The sequence below is a fragment of the Bombus terrestris genome, chromosome 4, assembly GCF_910591885.1.
Source record: "Bombus terrestris chromosome 4, iyBomTerr1.2, whole genome shotgun sequence".
NCBI lineage: Eukaryota > Metazoa > Arthropoda > Insecta > Hymenoptera > Apidae > Bombus > Bombus terrestris.
Window position 1 is genome coordinate 1,624,950 of NC_063272.1, and position 11,241 is coordinate 1,636,190.

Here is an 11,241-nt window from a genome sequence, read left to right on the forward strand (position 1 = left end):
GACGATTGTTCGAAGATTATGTTTGTCGTGGTGGTCTTATTTATTATTATAAATGGACTGCGGATATTTATACAATTTCGTGTTTTCATGGACATAACTAAAATAATGGATCTAAATGGGGATTTATTTTATTCCATATTCATTCAATATTGTAACAAATACATTACCTGGGACATTTTATACGTTTTTGTATATTGTACATGTTCTGTATATTTGTGTACATTCAAATTTTCCACAAATACGTAAAAAGTCGCAATCTAATCATACAGTTAATTGTTGTCCTTTGTTGTTATTTTGATATTAAATGAGATAAGAGAAAGAAAATATCAGGACAATAATCGCTACAAAAATTTTTATTAGGAAAAAGTTAATTTTTGTTTGAAAGAAAGATAGCAAACAGCACATCTTAAAGAAAACTTTTCTTTCTAAAGTAATTAAGTAATTAAGAAATATAAATTCTTAAGCGTTCTTCGTTACGTGTAACCATTATAAAATCATTTAAACTATGATACTAATTCTTATACTGTAACTTGTTTAGTTTGAGTTATAGCTGTTATAATTCCTGGGAAAATAGAATTAATATGGAAGTTTGAGTAACATTCTTCTCGTAAATCCCTGAATTTCATTATTTGAATATATGAACAATTTTTAGTTCTCAAAAAATAAATGACATACTATAAACTTAATAAACTTTATTTTAATTTATAATTTAAAAGTTGTGTTATATTATCGTACAATCCAATCCACTAGAGTAGCGGATGTCTTTTTGTTTGATCGTGCTTTTTCCACCTAAGTCAACCTAAAACATTTATGTACATGGTAAGCAAAATATTTTCTTTCTCGTTTCTGAAATTGTTTTCAAACCTGCAGTTAGTATTAACAAATTATATCGAAAAGTTCCCCGGATTTATTGAAATGTAGATACCACATTGTTCAGAAATAATTGCAGGCTTTTATTCTCTAATGAGAAATTTAAAAAGAAATGAAAGAAGACAAAAAGAAATTGTTCCACTCGTTGCTGCGTTTCGTTTCTACTATCGTTTCGTCGAGAGACAAAAATACTACCAAATGTGAGACAGAGGATTATAACAAGATTGAGAAGAGTATGAAAAAGGGAGAAGAAGAGAATGAAGGAAAAAGTGTGGCGGAAAGGGAGAAAAAGTACATCGCACTCGCATATTGTGCAAGAGGATTACCTCGGATTATGCGCGACTGAGCGCAAACAAGATCGCGCTGGTTTGTGTTTACAAGACGCCAAGCTGCCGATTTAGTAAACTCCAGCGCACAGTCTATCAACATCTATGTACTCTCTGTCGATTTGCATTAAGTCCAAACCTTGCTAATCAAAAACTTGACCCAAGACTCGATAAGAAGCTTAAATTGAAAATTTCTATCAGATGTATGTAATCTTGTCCTTTATTATCCATATTATCTTTATACATTTAATCGATCGGATTAAATCTTTAATCTTATTACTAGATGTTTGTACGTTTGTGGAAGATTTAAAGATGTAAAAAATTTGTAGAATGTACGTAACATGAAAAAATATATAAAATGTCCAGCACAAAGTACACACGAAACAAGTTCTACTTGGATTATTTATGTTCCTTTAACCATTTTGACAAAAATATAAATTTGCATATTATATATATATATATATAAAATATAAAATTGTATACTATATTTCTTATCGTTTATTATCATTATTTTATTAAATTATTAATTTATAATCTCTGGCTTTTAGTGTATATAGATTACTTATAAATTATGCATATGCGCTATAGATTATGGACGAATGATAGATAAGACATTTTAACTAAAGAAGGCAGATCTAATGAACGAAGCTTGAAAATGAAAGCGACTCCGGTAAACCTTCAGATTCTTAATAGAAATTGAATGACGTTTTTTATAAATCCTGTGGATGATAAATAGGCAAGACAATAACTTGATCTACATTTTATAGATCTTCCACTTCTTCAACTCGGAGTAACAACGCGAAATAACGGTAGAGGTTCGCATTATACAAGCGGCTGGTAATAGGTTCCATATCCACGAGCTGGCAGCGCATTATGCTTTACATTTCCGACGAAACACTGTTAATGGCACCAGCACCCACCATCGCCACCAGCAAACCAACACGGCGACGCACTCTAAATCTACCCCCACAACGTAATACACGAGCAAACCCGCAGGAATTAACTGCTCGCTCGCGCTGCTGTACGCACTGACTTCCGCCGCCATTCTATTTCGCTCACGGCCATTAATTAATAATTTCTTGGAGAAAGGGAGATGAATTTGTATCAATGGCTGGAATCTAGAGATTCTTATTTTCGATAATTTGTATTATGTAGGGACCTTTATTAATGTTAATAATTTTAAATAAAATTAAAATACTATGTTATGTATTTATATGGAGGCCATTTATTATACACCTAACACTTTTTTGTTAGGTACTTGGCGGCAAACAGCTGAAAAATCGTTCGTTAGTTCGTTCATTAATTGTTGTCTAGTCTGTCTTGTATTTTTCTCCTTATTAAATTATTTTTAAAATTTGCTCTTGAAAGCAATACATAGTACCAATGTATTTTGTTCTTACATCATCGTACTTTTATATATATGTGGGCATTTAAAAGTTTTAGGATATTTACTAGTGTTGGTTTTAGAAAAATTGTAGAAAATTTATAGATGCAAAATTCTAAAGAATATATATACAGAATATGCAGAGACATATGTATAATATACCCAATATAGAAAACTCTCTGTAATAACATTTCTATGCAACATTAATATATCTATTTTTTTAAAAAAGTTAGCAACGAATTTGTTATATACTTTGATGTGGTAAAAGAACTAGAATGTAAAAATATACATTCAACTATTTTATTTTCTTCTTAAATTCTTTGCATAATAATATTCTTGTTTATATCCTTTTATTAACTACCCTGTCAACTGACGTTAATTTATTTTATGTTATTAACTACAAATACTTGTCGCTAAAAATTATTATAGTTGAAAACAAATAACATTCAAATGAAGAAAGGTGGTTTTAAAATATATTTTTTATGCTTGCTTTTATATTACATTATTTTATAAATATGCTGAAAATACAGATTTCGCAGCGTGCACCTCGTTCATCACGCGAGACAAGGAAAGCACAAAAGGTTAATGAATTTAGGATAATTTATTCCCATAATGGTAGTTTTTATATATGTATGTAATAAATTGCTGGACGCTCCATTGATCAATGTTAATGCACATATGTATATCATTTACGCGATATTCACGGCTGCTTAACGACACGTTAATAATATGTATAGTTAACTGGCCGTTAAACGATTATAGATCTTATGGAAGCCTCTCCAGGCGTGTAAAACGATTTACTTTAATGCAATTCTAGTCTTCCAAGAGAAAAATCTCTACTTACATACGTTCTTAAAACGTTTCTTCATTACTAGAGTACAAATTCTTTTTGTAAATTGATACTTTTACGGGACCAGCTAAAGAAATCAAACTTAATATATAATATTTAATATATTAAAAATTACAAGAAATACTCTGAATATTCTATTTTTTTTTTTTTTTTTTGTATATTATCTGAATTTAATTTGAATTTCGCATAAATATACAAAAATCAGCAGTCTATTACCAATTAGTCATGCTTATCGAAACACTTTCATTTCCGTTGACATTATTAGTTTTTTTTTTTGAAATATTTAAAATTAGGAAAATTTGACATTTCAAAAGATATTTTTCATGATGTATTTTACTCAACAAAACTTCGACAACTTATCAGCTATTTTTAAAAGGCATTTCTACATCTTACATCTTTGGTCCTAATATTTTCATTTTCCGCGATATACATTAAAATTGTTCATATTATATATTTATCAGGTTCTTCGTTATTACATTACACACATTCACAATTACATTATAAACTTTCATTTATCATATAGCACACTAAACTAAAGCCTAATTTTCCAACAGCAGTAACTCTTCTAAGTAACCGAGCATGCGATTGTTCGAAACAGATGGACCATAAAGGGTTGTAGAATCTCTTTCACCCTCAAATCGTACGATCACCTCTTCGTATACAATCAATACACGCTGTCGTCTACGTAACGTGGTAGACCTATGCACGCACAAAACAGTTTTTAAGCGTCGAAAACTGAGAGAACCACCGCTAGAAAAGCCTGGCGAACAACGAACCCTTGACTCGAGGGAAAGGCACGTTCACAATGTGCACGTCGAATGTCACCGCGGGGTGTCCAACACTTGTACGCGAGGCATTCACCGCGGATGTACGAGACTCGTTCGCTTCACGGAGTTTATGCGTCGAGTCATGTAGTCTATTGCCTAATTACACCATAATACTGTACGAACGACGCGATGAAAGAGACAGAGAAACGGCAGCACTCAGACAGGCAGATGATACACACTGTTTGACGAAATATACAGTGGTTCGCGAAAGTATTCGATCATTATTGGAGACCTTTTACGTATATATTCGCTATATATTCGTATGTAATTACGTATATATTCACCTATACATTACAAAACATTCCGAAATTTCATTAACGCTGTAACGAGACACGACTATCGCGAATATGTTAATAAAGTTTAAAGGATACCTGGTAACATAATTGTGGAAAGCATACACTTCGTAAAAATCATTAAGGTGTTGAAACAGTCAATTATTCGCTATTATTCGCTATAAATAAGCAAAGCAGTACAGGTAATAAAACTATCTTTAGCACTAATCGTATGTTCCAGATCACTATTTATATTGTATACTAATTTTTTACTAGGTATATGCTTGCAATAATGTCTTGTAAGTTGTAGGTACATTTTCGTATTGGTTTCAAAAATTCTACTATTATAATTATAATAGTCGTGTCTCGTTACGTCGTTAGTGAAATTTCAGAAAGTTTTGTATAATGGCACGATATATTCATAAGAAAAATTCTGTGCTAAGTTTTCGAATACATATTTTTTTAAGCTACTGTATCTGCAGTTATTACAAAATGTATTTGCACATCACTGTATTTGTCATAACATTTACATGTTAATTAATTAGGTTCAATTATATTACGTTTCATGTGATAGTAATTTCATATGACTATAAAAGTTTCGTATCATGGAAATGAAATAAAGATTCGTTGGAAATATATTTTTGGAATATGTACAAAAATATTTTTTAATTCGTATTTTAGCCACTGTACATATATAATATACACTAGTTATGAATATATGCACTAATGGCCAAATGTTTAGAATCACTATGGGTTGCATAGAAGCCGAGAATTAAAAGAGGGTATTAGAATTCAATATATTTTGTCAATTTGGAATTTAATATATTTTATGCCAAATTAAAATTTTCATAAATTTTATTAACTGTATAGAATAGTTAAGCTTCTGATGAATAGAAGTTACATATCCGAAGGGAACTGTGGCCGTTGAACCATATTATTTTTACGTAACGTTTCTTTAAATATCGTCTTTATACAACGAATTAATAGTCTGTTTTCAAGTGTAGATCGCTTAAAAATTGTTAATAAAATAATAATTTCTTAATTTCGTTCAAATGTACTTTCCAACCAAATAACTCTCACCTTACATTATTCGCTTCAGAAATAGAAACGTTTTGAAGATTTTTATGTCATCTTTGTATCGTGCGTGATAAATAGAACTATGATAGATATGTATCTGTTCAATTATACATTGTATGTATTAGACAAGGAAAATTAGTCAAGTAATCAACTTTTTGACCAAAGTGTCACAGACAATAACAAGGCAAATTACTTAGCTTGACTGAAATTAGAATTCAATATACATATTTTGATAGCTCTGTGGAATAAAATTCTGTGTTGTGATAATTTTACATTGTTAACCAACAAGGAATTCAATTTAGTAGGAAATTTTGACTTATCGTGTTCTTCCCCTGTAGTCTTCAGTTCCACCGCTAAACGGTATCACGTTTGTGGCATCGAAAGGTGCGTCGTGTTTTCTGACGCAGCGCGTAATCGGTTTTCAGAAACGTGACTCTCTTCTGCTCGCACGCGCGATACGCGAAATACACGGCGGTGCGGTGGCGAAAGGAGGCAACCCTCGCGCTTGTCTTGCCGCTTAATAGTCAGTATCAGCGAATACGCGGTGCGTGTGCGAGGATGCAGATTGCATATACATACCGTATAATACAGCTTAAGGCACAATACAGCCTCTATAGGCGCGCTATATCAAGGATGAATGTGATTGAACAGTACGTTGAGTTTCACTGTCTCTATTTTGCCGTCCCTCTCGCTTACACACGCGCGTTTCCCTTCCGTTGCTTGCACATTCGAACAGAGTGCAGAAGCTCTTTTTGTAAGATCCGTTGAATTAACTGGTAAAAAGTCTAAACGCAGCCGTGGATATGAAATATAATGAAATCTGTATGAATGTACGATGTTTGTGAGATCATTGATCATTGTACCGGTAAATGATATAAATGTAGGAAAAAATTCTATAAAACTATAAATATATGCTTACGAAAGTACCTGAACGCTCGTACAGTCTTTTACGAATATATTATGCGTTGTACAAAAAAATTTGATAAAGTTTAACTATCATGATCAACTATTATATATTGGCCGAGATTGAAACAAACCTGAAAATGTATATAGAAGCTACAATAATTCCATAACTAATTAAAAAGAGCCGACGGTCATTGGGCCGTTGCTTTCCGTCATATAAAAATACCCATTAATAGAAATTTATCGTAAAACACGTATAATGCGGCTAAATATTAAATTCCTTGGGTTTTCAAGCGTCCCGATTTTATGCAACTTTCAAAGTGTATTATAGCATTTTGGTCGTTGGTAAATAAGTTGCGCGAAGAAATATATTAATGCCTATCTATTTAAATTACGTTTCAAAAATTGTTGTCGATCATTTTTGCCTTTGTATTTGGTAGTAAGCGGATTATATTCATACGTCCTGAATGAAGATCGTCGCGTTAAGAGTTTGAATCCTGAACCCCATAAGCTGTCATTAAATCTGTTGACACTAATAATTAGAAAACGAAGATTGTCAGGCATAAAAGCGAAAGCAAAGGATCCGGAGAAAGAAAATAATGATGAAAATCGCTCTTACGTATATTGTCAAGGTAAATATGGTGTAAACCAATAAATGAAAATTACGTAAGTGTATAGGATGTGGTAGATGGGAATATGTCAATTGCAGTAGATCCGAACAACTTAATGATTTTCAATATTACCATTGTTAGTTTATATAATATGGTATAGTGTTTCTATGGTATGGTTTTTCTCAGCCTAAATGTAAAAATCAGAAAAAGAGCAGATATATTTTTTATTTAATAAACACATACAGTTTTGATTATGCAGTTTGTTTCGTAATTATAAACTTAGAATCTCAAGCTTTGCGACTGTAATATTAAATAAAGTATTATTTGCTAAAGAGTTGATTGGAATTTCTTAATGAGTCAGACAATTATAGTTTAGTTGACGTAGGTAATTGTTGTAATAAGGATTTTGTTTAAGTAATTAATATTGAGGGTTTCATTTTTATTTAATACAGTGATATGATTTTTATTGTTAGAAAGAATTATATGAGTTTCGTTTGGATCTTGTGGAAATTAGTGTGGTAGTATTGTATGCGAAGAATTTTACGTTCCAGCAGGTAGGTATAAAAAAAAAAACAAAAAATTAAATAGAAGTCATAGAAGTAATGATTAAACTTACTTGTAAAATTTCGCATTCTTATATTCATGTACGCTAACAGCCGAAATTAGTAATTATTTTCTAGGAGAAAAAGGAATGTTCTAAACTAATAAAGTTTTGAACCGATTTTTTAAAAATCTTGTATCCTATAGTAGTAACAGCGATTTCAATCTTTTCGTTGATAGCGTATGTATAACTGATGTTTATAGAAGCGTAATTTATAATTTTCTAGTACAAATAAAGTAAAATCATTAATTTAAACGAGTGTCTATGAATAATAAAATTACCTATTCATTAAATTTACACGCGATATTTAAATAATGCAACTGAAGTATTCACTTTTGTTATTTTTAAAACTGTATTTTTTTACACAAGATTACACAATTGTTACACAAGAAGTTTTGTTCAAATTCCCTGATTCCGAATAGTGGCAAAAATTCAATCAACTGAACTAATACTTCTCAAGTCATGTAATAAATCAATTTAACGCTCGGATTTTCATTGTTCAATCAATCGATAACTGCTCGACTTAACATTAATGGTTTAAATGAAATAATTTGAAGTCTGAATTAGAGTTTGCAATTATTATTAACTTAACTTAAGTTTGCAATTAACTCCTCGTGGTCCTACAATGTATATCGAATTGAATTAAACACTATTTCATTTCAGTCTTCTTGGTTCTAATGTACAAAACACATTCTTTTATACGCGATTCAGTTGCGGTGCTGAAATATTTATATGCCAACCGCGTCTTCGTTTTAACGAGTAAAAGAATGTTTAATTTTCGATGAAATAATTTTGCACACACTTACAACCGGAGATTATACATATTAAAAACGATTCTTTCGTACTTTCTGCAAACCTAAGAAGTTTCTTAACAATAAAGAAACTTAAAGAAAACAATACAAAAACGGAAAACGATTGAACTGATAATGAGCCCAAAAACACAACTGGGTTAATATAACAAAAATACAGTGGCTACGAAATGTATTTACACTCATTGTTATTTTCTAATAACGCGTTTATTCGCGTTAATTCTATACATTTCGTTTTCACAGTACGTACAAAATTGTCGTAGTTATATGGAAATATTACTAGGTGATACGAAATTTAATATTCTTGACTGTAATTATTTAATTAATTTACAAACGCTCTAATAAATACAATAATGAGCAAATACTTTTTGTAGCTAATATATGTTAATGTTACTAATAGAATTCGGATTTTTATGTAATCTAGACAAATTTGAAGATACCTACGTACAATGATACATAGCATGAGCATGATATGTAAAAATATATAAAATATCCAAAATGTAATAGGTACCCACTTTGTATTAATTAGCAAAAATAAATGACAGAAATAACAAATTTCTGTCTAGCTCCTATTCTTTTGATTGTATTCGTGAAAATATAAAGTTACATAAAAATCAGTAGTTTAATTATTAGCTACAAAGATCCGAAAATACATTCAAGTTACGAATATCCTTAGATAGTATATGTCGTGTAGAGTATAAGTCGAATTTTTCTCGGACCGTAAAGGATTAATAAAAGTTTCGAATTCACGATTTCAGTTCGTACTTCGTGTTTCTGCTTCACCACTGGCTTTAACATTTAATAAACGTTCTTTTGTTTTTTGCAAATATTTAGAACCAAAGCACGGCATTTTTCTGTATGATAAAATCTAACGGAGAATTCGGAAAAACTGCCAATAATATTTCATGTCTTATCGAGTATTTTCTTATTTACAAGTCTATTCTGAAATTAAAAGATTTCCTATGATCTTATACCTATGTTAATGTTCTCTTAAATAGGCCCATAAAGTCTCTATATCTTTGTTATTCGCAATATGAAAAACACTTAACTGAATGTAAACTTAATATCAAAAGTTCGTTCAAACGTCGTTTCATGCAAGAGCTTTCCATGTTTCCAAGAATTTCTAATTAACCGGTCATTTACACAATTTCATTTCCACAAAAAATTAAAACAAAACCATAGAAAAATTACTTGATCGACAAAGTCTTAAATTACAGACGTCATGTGATTAGCAGAGTGCATAACAAACTTCTCGAAACGTTCGATCTTACATAAATTTTGTCTGTTCAAAGCCACAGAAGAATAATATAACGTTTGAGGGAGATAATCACGATAATAAATGAACTAAATACCAAACTTCTTAGCCCCTAACTCCAAGCCCTTGCGAATTATTAACCCTTTCGCATTGGATTAAACAATATTTTTTACCAGTTAGTACGAACCGAGTAAAAGTGATTCTAACTTAAACGTATTACCTTCTCGAGAAAGATATACGAGGGATAAGTTATTAAATCGGTTTTTATTAATTTATCTATATATTCGATTATTTATTATTAATAGAACATTATGTTATTTATGTATTTAATTCACAAAACAAAATTACCTCTGTAGTCCGAAAAATAATAATCGATCGATTCAAAACAAACAGACTGGGTGAAACATCGCTTAATTCTAATATCACTGGTATCAAACGAAGTCACGTGATTACATACCAAAAGCTGCCGTCGGCCGATGCCTATCTCCCGACCAGGCTGCTTCGGACGCCGCACGAGGAATCCGGAATAAGCAACGTGGTATCGTCACACGGTGTACTTTGGCACAATCTTCACGAAAGCACGCTTATCGCGTCTATTACAGTCACTCGCGTTTCCTACCACTATTCAACTGTCCCTTAGCTAAGAAATCGAGACTCACGTCCCTGATAAAACTCAACAATGAACAAACACCGAAAACCGTGTTCGGCAAACCTTCGGTCAATCAATCTACGATTCTCTCTCTGCTTTATCTGCTTATGTAACCCGATCTTCTTATTTCAAAATATCGTGTCCTTATACACCAAATTCACCCCGATCAAGCGAGTCCAAACCGCGTGAAACCTTGTCGAACCGAGTGAAACCGAGTGAAACCGCGTGAAACCGTGTCCTCGCGGTGATAATCGCGGAAAATTAACGCTTAGTAGCAAGTAAACGCGACGGGGGTGACTCGTACGATCCGCACGAGCGCAGCACACGTGCTGCTCTGCAGCGTGATTCTTCTGCTTTCTTGGCTCTCTCTCTGGAGAGAGAACTCCTGTGCCTCCGCACACACACACGGGGCTTAGGCAACGTGCGATATAGAAAGGGAAAGAGAGACAGAGAAAGCGCGAGAGAGATAGAAAGAGTGAGTGAGAGAGAGAGAGCACTAGCGGGCAATGCTGGCCGTGGAAATATTATTAGGTAAAGCACACGCACGGACTGGCACGCAACGACTTGCGGACTCTCGTTGGGTCGTGCTGGCGACCCCGCGATTCGTGTTGGTGCGTCGAGTACGTTGGACCAATGGGCGGAGGGCAACGTTGCCACCACCACCCTGAGAACTGGCCGACAGTGGGGATGCTGGCTCCGCTTCGTGACATCATCGATTCTGAATGGTGGAAATGCTCAACCGTGCGGAAGGCTCATCGAGGGCGCGTGGTACGGCGATGACGCGCATGCGCGTCGACCAAGTTGGCG

The 11,241-nt window shown here is 32.8% G+C and overlaps 1 protein-coding gene across 4 annotated transcripts in view; it reads right to left on the reverse strand.

Moving 5' to 3' along the window:
• LOC100647828 (paired box protein Pax-6) overlaps positions 1-11,028 on the reverse strand; it is a 143,417-nt gene extending 132,389 nt beyond the window's left edge. The window contains exon 1 of one of the 4 annotated variants that reach the window (XM_048404816.1): positions 10,243-11,028. The gene's annotated coding sequence lies outside the window, so the exon portion shown is untranslated. The remainder of the gene's footprint in view (positions 1-10,242) is intronic. The other 3 variants (XM_048404815.1, XM_048404814.1, XM_012318810.3) reach the window with 3 other exon arrangements.
• Between the last annotated feature and the right edge of the window lie 213 nt (positions 11,029-11,241).